The sequence below is a fragment of the Eublepharis macularius genome, chromosome 9 (assembly GCF_028583425.1).
Source record: "Eublepharis macularius isolate TG4126 chromosome 9, MPM_Emac_v1.0, whole genome shotgun sequence".
NCBI lineage: Eukaryota > Metazoa > Chordata > Lepidosauria > Squamata > Eublepharidae > Eublepharis > Eublepharis macularius.
In genome coordinates, this window is record NC_072798.1 from 22888266 (window position 1) to 22900858 (window position 12593).

Below are 12593 nucleotides of genomic sequence, written 5' to 3' on the forward strand. Positions count from 1 at the left end.
TGCATTGAAAGTTTAATGTAGATCTTAAAGAGACATAATGACTGCAGGCTCAGCTGGGCTTTGAAGAAAAGGTATAGGCGGGTTGCCTGTCCAAGGATGGCAACTAACAGGAAATTTGGGACTCCTGCCAAAGCAGTAGTCTCCAGTGCTATGATGTCACTTCCAGCACAAACTGGAAGTGACGTCAATGCAGTGGGATGACACTCTAGCATGCATCTGATACTTTATGGCTTTACCTTCTCCAGTTTGTTTGGAAAGGAGTCTTTTGATCATTTTTGCTCGTATGGCATGATCATAGCACCAGGTGTGGTCAAGATAAAGCGGATGTGAGAAAGCCTGTTAGAGGCTCTCCCAGATGACCAGACCACCATACTTTGTGCAAACAACATCAAATGTAGATCCAGAGGAGTTAGCCATGTTAGTCTGTAGTAGCAAAATCAAAAAGAGTCCAGTAGCACCTTTAAGACTAACCAATCTTCTCTCTCCTCCCCTCCTCTTCTATATTTGACCAGTTTCTGTACTATGCATCTGACGAAGAGATGCATGATTCTCGAAAGCTTATGCTACAATAAAATTGGTTAGTCTTAAAGGTGCTACTGGACTCCTCTTGATTTAACATCGAATGTAGTATGAGTGGATGGTAGAACAAAAAGGGAGGGAGAGAAACCGTGTTATGATTCAGCCTAGTGCCACTAGGACGGGCTCTTCAGAGAAGGAGGAGTCCCCCTCAGTCTCTGAAGCCTCAGATGCCCTTCTGAGCGCTCTGCAGGTAGCCCCCATTGTGGACTTTGCCCCCAGCAAGCCAAAAGACCAGCAACCCCTTGGAAAGCCCTGCATCCTATCAGGGCCTTGTGATGACCTCAAGTTACAGCAGGAGCCCTCCCACGGTCCCATGCCCAGGGAGATCCCCCAAGACTCTTCAGGTCAGAGACAGAGGTCCAGGGCAGAGACAAGGACCCTTTGAAGGATCATGCAATGGGCAACCCAGGGTCTTCATTTTCTCTCCATTTTCTCCCATAAAGGAGATGAGTTGTAATAGTTTCTGACAGGAGACAGAACTTTAACCAAGTCATCGGAAAGGACGGGGATCCTCAGGAAAAAGAAGTTTAAAAAAACAGCTGACATTGCCTGCAGCATGACATCACTTCTGGGGGAAATTCAGAAGTGACATCACTGCTCTAGGAATCAGCAAAAAGACTATGGCTTTACCCAGGACTACTAGGTCCCCAGCCATGGCAGAGATTCCCTGCCTCCCAGCCCCAGCCACTGCTGCCCCCTCCCCCACTGCTTACCTGGCTGGTGGAGGGGGAAGGCACTGGAAAGCAGGGGAAGCAACTCAGAGGCACATGTGCAAAGCATCCACATTGCCAAAAAATGACATGATTTCCAGCAGCGTGAAAGTAACAGGTCATGCCAGGGGCTGACCTGTTTTAGAGCTTCCATGCTGTGCTGGAAATGATGTCATTTTCCAGCAGCATGAGGGTAAGTACCCACCGCTGTCCTGCCACCCCGTCCCCTGGTTTCTGCTGCGGGGGACCTGACAACCCTGGTTTTATCATAGAGCTTTCAGCAATTCCTAGAGCATATGACACCACACATCCCTGTTCTCAGCCTCCAAGTTCCCCAGTTGCCAGACACAGCCTGGCAGCTCTAGTTGACTGCTGGAAACACAAGAGCTGGAACACAAATGGTTGTTATAAATGAACGGTGAGCATGCAAGCCACAATACCTCTGGGCTGTGGTGGTGTTAGGAGCATGAAACTCAAGAATGGGAAGTGAGTTTATCATCTTTTCTCCCTCAGCTTTGGAAATGGTTCAACCATTTTCTAAATATTAATCTCCCTAAAAGCTACACAAGACTCCTGACCCAAAATGCTGCATAGATTTGCACCAACAGATGGCTATGGGATGATCACCAAAATTCAGGGGGGAAACGCATAATGCATTTGGATGATAATATTCTACCTCTCGATGTGGGCTGCAGCATGTCCTCAATGGAACCTTAAGAACCCTGTTTTTTCTCTCTAGAGCTCCTTACAATGAATAATACTTCATTCTGACAATTTGAGCTCCAGCAACCCCTCTTCCTGATGCCAAGGTATTAAATGCGTCATCCTCAGCTCCATATTTTAGGGTAATAATTCTAGCCTTTTGTTACTAGAACAAACTGAAAAAGGCCAGTTTTCCTACATGCATAGACCAGATGAGCATGCAAAACATGTTATCATAATTACATGTTATCATATGTGTTTATGGAATCTGCTATGCTGGGAAGTCAATTTGCCACAGTTTCCAGCATACATACATGCAGTAAAATAGGTGAGTGAACAGTTGGATCTGCTCCGCTCCCCCCCCCCCAACTGTCATGACCCACTCCAGCGGCCAACTGACTCTGACTTGGGAGGACTCAAAGGAAGAGCCTGAGGAGCCCAGGCAAGGGAATCAGAGGGATCAGGGAAGGCCTGGTGCTGCAGAGGCACCTGTTGACCACGTTCCAGCAACACCAGAGGCCACTCTCTCAGGGCCTGTCAGAGAGACCTGGCCACTGGTCTTGGAGATAACCAGGGACTCTAGCTAGGGTTGCCAGCCTCCAGGTGGTAGCTGGAGATCTCCCGGAACTACAACTGTTCTCCAGGCAACAGAGACCAATTCCCCTGGAGAAAATGGCTGCTCTGAAGGGTGAACTCTATGGCATTACACCCTACTGAGGCCTCTCCGCTCCCCAAACCCCACTCTCTCCAGGCTCCACTCCCAAAATCTCCAGGAATTTCCCAACCTGAACCTGGCAACTCTACCGCTAGCCTCTTAGGTCCTGCTCCCTGTGAGGAAAATGGTCTCAAACAGGTTCCTAAAGGTACAAGTTTGATACTTTGGCTCAGGGCAGGCTCTTGTCTGTGTGCAGGCCTGTGCTAGGCCGGTTTTGAGAAAAAAGTATCTTGGCCTGTCAGCTGGACACACCTGTGGGTTGTTCAGTTCTCTTGAGGAAAATGTCCTTGAAGCTTGGAGCCTGGTAGCTGAAGCCATCTGTAATCTGTACTCCCCATAGTTTCTCATGCTGTAATGCCAATTAAGTTGCTGAGCCCTGATTGGTTCCTTGGTTTGGTGGGCTGACCACCTCAGACCTCAAGAAGCCTCACTGTCTCTAGGCAAAGCTCGATATCTTTACTTTCCAGCCATTATTGTCTACTGCTATGTGAGAAGAGAAGTGGGGATTTCAGGGTCTACTCTTGACACTCCCCCTCTGCGAGAATGGCATCGGCAGAAGGCCCAGGCCAAGACAGCACACAGGAGGCAAAGTGTCAGACTGGCAGCCTGCAGCCTGGATCCAGGAGAGGGCTCTGAGAGCCGTGCTGCTTCGCAGGATCCTAGCCAAGTCACAGCCCAGTCTCAGGAGCCTCCACACCTGCCAGCAAGTGTAGCTGAGCCAAGTCAACTCTCAGCCTACTAGGCAAAGGCTGCCATGCTGAATCAACCAGTTCACTGGGCACAAGTCCTGCACTCCAGCCCCTTCTTTTAGTTCCAAGCTCCCTGCTTTCAGCTCCAGTCTATGCTCCCAAGTCTAGCCAGACAAACCTGAGGCCTTACTCTAAAGGAACCTGTATCTAGCCTCCCTGCAGAACACGAGACATCAACACTGCATTGCTATTGATGTAGGAACTTTTATCATGCCTGAAGCAGCCCCTCCATTTCAGGGGCTACAGGGGTTGTCTGAATGCTTCAAATATCTCACCAGGATTATAGCTGGATGCCTCTTGTAGTTCCTTCAGGACCTGGCAGGTGATCCTGAACCCGTCTCATGTTGCAGCATTTATAAGACTAGTTCAAAACACACACAAAGTCAGCTAATTACAAATCTAGGAAAGGTCAAGAAGTGTCATGTACCTTTTAGGGTACTGCTGCTCTTACAAAATCTTATTACAGGCATATATTTGTCATAGGTTTGGAAAAGGACATGCAGCTGTTGCCCTGCAATAAGCTCCCTGTCCCATACCCACATGTCGTCTCCAATTCTCTCCTTGATGTGCTTTATTGCATTAGGCTGCTTGCAGAATGTTGGCAAGAACTGGCCTGCCTTCCCTCCTCTCGTTAAGCCACAAAATAAAAAATTTTCCCCCTACAGGCACACCTCGCACGCAGAGCTGTCCCAACCATCACACAAGAAACGTTGCTGATCTTATAAAACACACTCCCCCTCAAACAGACTACAGACATTTAGTCTTAGTCAGAAAGTCCAATTTTTGACTTAAGAAAAAATTATTTGCAATTCTGGAACGGAAGATATGCAACTGTCTTGGACGCAGGGCCAAATGAGACTTGCTGTTTTTCAAAGAGTCAAGTCTGGGTTCCCCAGACACAACTTGAATTCCCCACAGCTGTACAGCAGGGAATGGCCGTTAAAAAAGACCAGCAAGCCCATTTCGTCTTAGAACGGCACGACAGGGGGAGGCATGGCTCCTGCCTTCCACCCAAGATGTCTTTCCATGCTGAAATAGTTCGGAGGGGAGAGTTATTTCCCTGTTTGGTGCGTTGTGTGGAGAACTGGAGTATTCTATGCACATGGAGTGGCAAAAAAGAGGAAATAACTCCTCCCCCCCGCACTATTTCAGCAAAAGAAAATAACTTGGAGGGGAAGGCAGGAGCCCTTCTTCCTCCTGCCCCCTTAGCAGTGTTCCAATGCCAAACAGGCTCTCCTTTATTTTTTAAAGCCATTTCCTGCAGCTGCTGTGTGGCTTTGGGGGAGCTGCATTGGGTCTGGGGAACCCAGATCCGGGGAATCCTTCGTGACTAGTTTGGCCCCGAGTCAGATAATTTGGCTGTCGAACTCAGGACTGTCAAGTCTGGCTGACTGTCGTTTCAGCCCAAAACAGTCTTTCCAAATCCTGAGCCTGCTTTAGGTCACACACGACAAAGGCTTCATGCCCCCAACAAGTCTGCCGTGGGACCTATCAAGAGATGTGCTGTGGAAATTCTGTGCTTGAAACTTAATTCCTAGGCACTGTGGACCTGATTGCAACATGAGAGGAAAGGGGGGGCTTAAGCCACTCTTCCTGTACCGTTTTCCCTACCTGAAATGGCCCCTGGGGAGGTGCGGTAAATTATATGTCCTGTTGGGTATATGCAAGTTTTCTCAACAGGTCAAATAGGGGCTGTTCTTGCCCCCCCCCAAAATGGTACAGCACCCCCTTTTCCTGCCTGACTCTCCAACTGGGCCCACTACATGCTTGGAAATTATATTCCAAGCATGGAACTCCCAGAGCATATCTGTCAATAAGGACATAAAGTACAGTTGTCAGCCTTTAGGTAGAGCCTGGAGTACCCCTGAATTACTACTGATCTCCAGAATAAAAACATCATCTCCCTTGGAGAAAATGGCGGCTTCCGAGGGCAAAGTCTATGGTATACTAAAGATTCTAGGTGAAATCCCCTCCCCAGTCCCCTCCTTCATAAGCCAAAACACCAAGAATTTCCCAAGAACAGAGTTGGTAACTTTAAACTTAAACACAGGAATTTATTCTGGGACTTTCTGCAAGCAAAGCTTGTGTTCCACTGCTGGCCGTAGTCACAACTTGAGAGAAATATACGTCACTAACATTTTAAAAACTTATTTGAGTTTTCCCAGAATGGCTGTGTATGGGCCTCTAAATGGGCCTGTGAGAGAGGAGGGCCACAAGAGCCACATATAAACAGCTGAGTTTAAAAGTAGGAGTGGAGAAGGACTGTAGTGGGCGGGCAGGTTCCTCTTCCCCAGGCTGGGACTTGATAAAAAAGCAGCCCCAGCTGGGAAAGAGAAAGGACAGACTGCAAAGGAAGAAGGCTGCCAAGGGCAAGGCAAGGGGAGACACAGCAGAGTCAAGCTACAAGTGATGCCTTACACAGGTTGGACACCTGTCAGCTTCCCTCAAGTTTTGATGGGAAATGTAGGTTTTACAGCTTGGCTCTCCATTACAGCTGCAAGACCAGGATGCCTACATTTCCCATCAGAACTTGAGGGAAGCTGACAAGTGTCCAACCTGTGTCAGGCATCTCTTGTAGCTTGGCTCTTATTGTAGGCAGCTTGGTCAAGGGAGTTCTCAAGGAACAGAAAAGCTCTGGGACTGCAGAGAGCAATACCAGGCAGAGCTGCTCCCTAGGAGTTGGCAGGGCCCACAAGCAGCCTCCAAACCGAGAGAAGAGACTGCAGACTTGAATTAAAGGAACAGCGCTCTTTAGCTGTGAGAGAAAAGGTTCGTGACAGCTGATGATGAGGGTGGGTAAAGGGGCAACTCAGTGTGACAGGTGCTGTGCCCCACTGTGGTGCCATTGAACCCAAACCGTGACATTGCCTCTAATTTTGCTGCCGGAATTTGGTGCAAACTCTGCTATTAAGCAAGACCAGTGACGGCACAATTCCTCAGACTGAAGCATCACTGACCATCAGTCACCACCAGTCTCTTTTTCTGGCATGCAGCATATGAAGAGATCAAAGTTTGAAACCTGCCACCTTTTATAGCACCTGCTTTAATCACCATTAAGCTGCCTGGCACAGGTACAACAAAAGCGACCGCCTTCTTGGTTAAGCAACAGTTATTTCCTATTCACTGTCATTAGCACTAAATCGGTTTCTTGGGAGCAGTCCCAATAAAACAGCTGTGCTGAGATCCGGTGTCGTAATGAATAATGAGAACGGCCAAACATGCCTGGGAAAAGTCCCAGGGTATCCACACTCTAGACCTGGGGAGGTAAGTTTCAAAAACTTTCCTGCAAGAAATTTTTTCCATGTCAATTTTGTCTGCCAAAGAAAAAACAATTGCATGGCCCTGGATTCTCACGGGGGGCAGGGTGTTAAAGAGCACACATTCAGTCCTCACAGGATGTTGGCCATGGTTTTTGGCCAGGCCCCACTCTTATCCCACACTCTTGCTTTTTCTTTATTGTATTTTAACCCCATTTTCCCCAGTGAAAACTTGGCTCCCAAAAAGGCAGAGTTACCAGCCTCCAGGTGAGGCCTGGTGGTGTTCCCCCCAAATTACAACCGATCTCCAAATTATAGTAATCAGTTCTTCTGCAAGAAGTTAGTGGACATCCCACTAAGCTCTCCCATCCCTAGACTCTTCCCTCCCCAGGGACGAACCCCCTAATCTCCAAGTATTTCCCAAGCCAAAGCTGGCAGCCCTCCTTACAGAAATTGAAAATCAATACAGATATATATTTAGATATTTATACTCTGCTTTTTACCCCTATGGGGACCCAAATCAGCTTATGACATAGCACTGCCCTCCTCCACTTTATCCTCACAGCAATAACCTTGTGAGGCAGATTAGGCTGAGAGGAAAGACTCTCTCGGTGATTTTCTATGACAGAGCGGAGATTTGAATCTGGGCTTCCCAGGTCCCAGTCCAACATTCTAACCACTACACCACATTGTCTCAATTAAAATATAATTTTAAAAGGTGTTTGAAGGAGTTCGCAGTGAGGTCTGCCTATAAGCAAGCTGAAAGGGTGCCTGGTGGCTTCTGCTTCCCCATCCAACCTGAATTACAACAACAGGTAGCTGGGAGGGGAGCTGAATCCAGGCATCATGGAATGGTAGCTGGCTACATCATCTTCTCCTTCAGTCCTGGCTGAACTAGGAATGTGTCCTCGCCTTCCTAGAGCACATTCAGAGATGCCCTGCTGTTATGTTCAGCAAGGAAGGTTGTCTGCCAATCTTTTCAGAGAATCCTGGATAACCTGCTCAGGAGGTATTCTTGACTGGAGTCTGAATATTGCCACTTCAAACCTCATCTGGCCCATATTCCAGGGCAACTGCTTGGAAGGCCAAATCAGTCCAGGGCAGCAGCATGGAAGGAGAGGGTGGGCGTGTCTGCTATCACCTCCCAGGCCTGCACTGATGCCACCTAGCTTTGTTCCAAGGCAAGTTGCAAAGGCTTTGTCTCTGCAGCCTGCCTTCAACCCAGTAAGGTGGCAAAATTTCAGATAACTGATGCGGTAGTTGAGCAACATGGCAGGCTTTGATTTCAATGTCGCATAAGGTTGCCAGCAGGAGCAAAAATGAAAGGGGAGGGAAGTGCTGTGATGTCACTTCTGGTTGTACCTGGAAGTGATATCACAACAATCTAGAAATTCCCTGATCCCTATTGGAATTCAAGGGGAGGAGTTTGCCCATCGCATCTGGGCCAATGGCAATCCTAATACAGCATCCAGTGATTAGTTTAGCTACCGTAATACTTTGTATTTGTATATTATCTTTTGAACGTTAAAAGCATTTTGCATAAGATCATCTCACTCAAGCTCCCTATACCCTGGAAGTGGAGCAAGTCCTCAACTTACCATCTGCTCCACTTCCAGGGTATAGGGAGCTTGAGTGAGATGATCTTATGCAAAATGCTTTTAACGTTCAAAAGATAATATACAAATACAAAGTATTACGGTAGCTAAACTAATCACTGGATGCTGTATTAGGATTGCCATTGGCCCAGATGCGATGGGCAAACTCCTCCCCTTGAATTCCAATAGGGATCAGGGAATTTCTAGATTGTTGTGATATCACTTCCAGGTACAACCAGAAGTGACATCACAGCACTTCCCTCCCCTTTCATTTTTGCTCCTGCTGGCAACCTTATGCGACATTGAAATCAAAGCCTGCCACGTTGCTCAACTACCGCATCAGTTATCTGAAATATTATGGGAGGAGATCAACAGTCTATGAAAATATGTGCAGTGGCTTGTCATATGCCGGATGCGTTAAGGCCTGCATTCAAATCCCACCTCAGCCAATGGACTCACTGTGAGGGCCTGAGCAAGCCATAGCTTTAACTTTCCATTTATCAAACAGGAATTAACTGTGACCTACTTCAGAAAGCTGTAAAAACAGAAAAACAAAACAAAAAAGATCTGAACGTTCTTTTCATAAGTATGGCTTGGCAAATGTAGGACGATATCATGTAAATTCATGAAAATATAATATGCATACATCTTTTATTTATATTTCACCCTTCCCTGGAGCAGGTTAGATAACGTTTCCGAGGTTCTTCCAACCAAGCATTTGTTTGGATCCACATCTGTGTAGCTTACCCTGCGTTCATACCCAGACAAGAATACTACAGAAATAGGTACTCTTTCTAGACTAGGAGTAATATATATTAACATAAATTAAGTCTCTTTCCCTCTTTTTAAAAAGGGTATGGATCTAGTAATTCCACAGGGAAGTAACATGGCCATCTGATCAAGAAAATGGCTTGGTCGGGGCCAGATTAAGACATCATCAGGGCTCTAAACTACATCAAATCTAAGAGGCCCCATAGCGTTACAAAAAAAAAGTAATTTAAAAAAATTAATAATTTTTTGCATTTAGGGCCCTTCATAATCTGAGGCCCTGTTATGCTTGCGGGCTGTCCAGGAGAAAAATGTCCCCATCCCTTTCATAGAGGCTTAAGGAGATGTCATTTACCTCCCTGCCACCAAAGCTTCCCTTGCCCATTTCCACGCATTTAGGCCTCTATTAAAAGGGAGAGCGCATTTCCCTCCAATCCTGCTGACAACTCTGGGCCTTAAACTGGAGCTTACTTAGGTAGCACAAAGTGAAGGCAAGAGCAAACAGAGAGGCGATTTGCTATTTCCTGCTTCTGTGTAAGCAACCCTGGATTTCCTTGGTGGTTTCCCAACCAAGTACTAACCAGAGCCAACCCTACTTTGCTTCCGAGATCTGATGAGATTAGGGCTGTCACTTATTTAACTTGTGCCTAAATCTAGCCCTAGTCCTGGCCTTTAACAACAGTTTGATCTGCAGAAATCCACAGGCAATTTTTTTTTAAGCATACAGACCACATAGCTTGCTGACGTTTATGTCTGTGTACATCCAGGCGCTCGGGCAGAGGTACAGGGACTGGTTGGCAGGTGCGCAGCCAGACAGGAAAGAGGTACAGCCGCTGCACATGTAAAGTGACTCACTTTTAAGTGACTTCTGTAGCCATGCAACAGCATTTTGACGTGCGCAGGATAAAACAGTGTATGCTTTGAAAAGTTTAACTTCCAAATGAAGCTGTTGTTAGAGGGAAAGGGCAGTTTTTTTCCTGGGCAGTTGGCAATCCCAAATGATACGTCCACAAATATCTTACAAAAAATATTATTATGGGGTGATAAATACATTTAGAAAGTTCTACATTTTGGAAGGTGCCGATTACCCTGCAAATACTTCTCTGCGTAAGAAATCATTAGTCATATCCAAGACACCAAATGCTATCCTGTTCACTCACAAGCAGACTGTGCTTTCTTTTAATTCTGAGCTTCAGAATTGCTTCCTTTCTTTTGCAGAGTCAGAAAGGAGCAACATCTTTTATCTTGACCTTTTATACTGCATTAAAAGAGTCACTGAAATCCCCGAATGACATAAAGTGGTTTTCCTATAATTTTTGAACCTTTGCTGCCTTTGACCATCGATCCAACTAGCCATGTATTGACTACTCTGGCAGATTTTCTCATGAGTAGGTCTTCCTATCTTACTATTTGAGATCGTTTGAACTAGAGGTGTCAGAGTCTGGACCAGACTACAGCTAATAACATACTTTGTAAACCGCTCTGAGTGAGCATTAAGTTGTCCTGAAGGGCGGTATATAAATCGAATGTTGTTATTGTTGTTAGTCTTCTTCACTAGGTGGAACTATAACATTTCCTGGAGGGATCTTACCATTCAAGGAGGCCAATGACATCAAGGGTGGAGAGGATCCCCACCACCCAGGCTGAGGAAATGGGCCATCACTTGTCATGGGCCAGGTCAGCACAGGTAGGATAATCTGAGTCCAGTCCAGCGTCAGTGCACGAGTTCAAAGCCAGGTGAAAGTTTCAAGTCCAAAGTCCAGAATCAAAAAGCCAAGTCACGAGGTCCATAGGTCAGCTACCAGTCAGAGCAAGTGCGATCCAGAAGCAAAGTCAAGGCGTGGTCCAGGGTCACACAGCAAGGCAAGATTCAGCAGAGTGGGTGCAGTCAGAGCAGGATTCTGACGTGCTGCTTCCTAGGTGTCTGTGGCAGGGTTTTATAGGTAGGCTGGGCTGGCAGCCAGCTGCTTGGGAGCTATCCTGTGCTTACTTCCTCATCACTCTTCACAAGCAGCTGGCGTCTGGCCAGGAGGCGTGCACTTTGCCACCTCTCCTGCAGCTCCACCCGTTGCTTTTGTCTACGGTGCTCTCTGGGTGAAGCTGGAGGTCTGAGCGTCCTCGGCAGCGCTTCACCAGTGGTGGTGGAACTGGTGCTGCTGGCTCAGCTGCTGGCTGAGGGCTTTGGGTAACTGCTGGCTGGGCTCCACCAGTGGTGTTTTGGCCGCAGGCTATTGGGGCTGCTGGCTGTGGACTCTCATTTGCCAGCAGCTGTTCCTCCTGATTACTGGCTTCAGCTGCATCAGGGCTGGCTTGGCTGGTTACCCAAGGCTCCTCTTCCTCTGAGGAGTCCTCACCCTCACTGAGCCCCACGACGACATCGCTGCTTGAAAGTATCCTTTCTCCCATCTAAGCAGCTTGCTATGCTCACTGGCACCGTAAAAACCCTGTCATTTTCCTGTTCTAAACACAAGCTCCTAATTCTCCAAATGGAAATCATGGTGTCACAAATTTAAAGCCCGTTTCCTCCCTTTAAAAAAGCCTTAGGTGGAACAATGTAGTGTTCCAGTTGGGATGGAGCACTCATTGACCTAGCCTGGCTGTAGCTCTACCTTGTTATCCCCTCTGCACACAAAATCTGATTAAATGCTATGAATTAAATGGCAGTCTGTTCACTATTCACATGCTGTCTAGGGCCCAAGGACCTTCTTTCATCCTCATCAAGGGGAATGCTAAGCTTTTCTCTTTTCACTACAGTTGTCAACATGTGTAAAGAAAAATGTCCTGTCCCTTTAACAGAGGCTTAAAGGATGCTATTTACCAGAGAATATAAGCCTATGAAAAGTGTCAAATGCCCATTTCAAAACATGAAGCCCAAACTCTGTAGCATAGTGGTTAAGTAGCTGGGCTGCAAATCAACATTCTGCTGGTTTGAATTCCACTACTGCCATGAGCACAGCAGGTGGCCTTAGGTAAGCCACTCTTCTCAGCTCCAGTTGTATTGGGGGAATAATACTAATACTGGCTTTATTTGCTGTTCTGAATGGGAGCATTAATCTGTCTAGAAGAATGGGATATTATTATTAAGCAGTTGTTGTTGTTGTTGTTACTACTAAACTATTATTGTTGTTGTTGTTGTTGTTGTTGTTGTTGTTGGGGCAGGCAATTTTTCTCCAAGCCAGTTGGCACAGTACCTTTCGCACAATTCTAAAACCACTGCAGATTTTAAAAAATGCGGACATTCTTGCATTTTCCCAAGGGATAATAAAACACTCCAGGGAGCAGCGTCTTAAAAAATCGTGTTCTGGCAGAAACTCCCTTCATGATTCACAGGGGACAAAATCCCTGCAGCTCTATCACAAGCCTCCCCAAATGAACAAGGTTTGCAGAAGCAATAGGCTGCCTCAGTCAGCAAGCCGTTCTCCTAGTCATTTTGCCTCTAAAGAGGCCCTTTCCTTCCTTGCTCAAACAAGCAATAGCTTTAATTACAAAGGAAATTAGTAACAGCCAAATGCTCATTT

The 12593-nt window shown here is 46.7% G+C and overlaps 1 non-coding gene across 1 annotated transcript; it reads right to left on the reverse strand.

The window, feature by feature from the left end:
• Positions 1–11703: 11703 nt before the first annotated feature.
• Positions 11704–11829, reverse strand: LOC129336397 (U6atac minor spliceosomal RNA). The gene has a single exon (XR_008597713.1). It is a non-coding gene; the product is annotated as a U6atac minor spliceosomal RNA (small nuclear RNA).
• Positions 11830–12593: the final 764 nt, after the last annotated feature.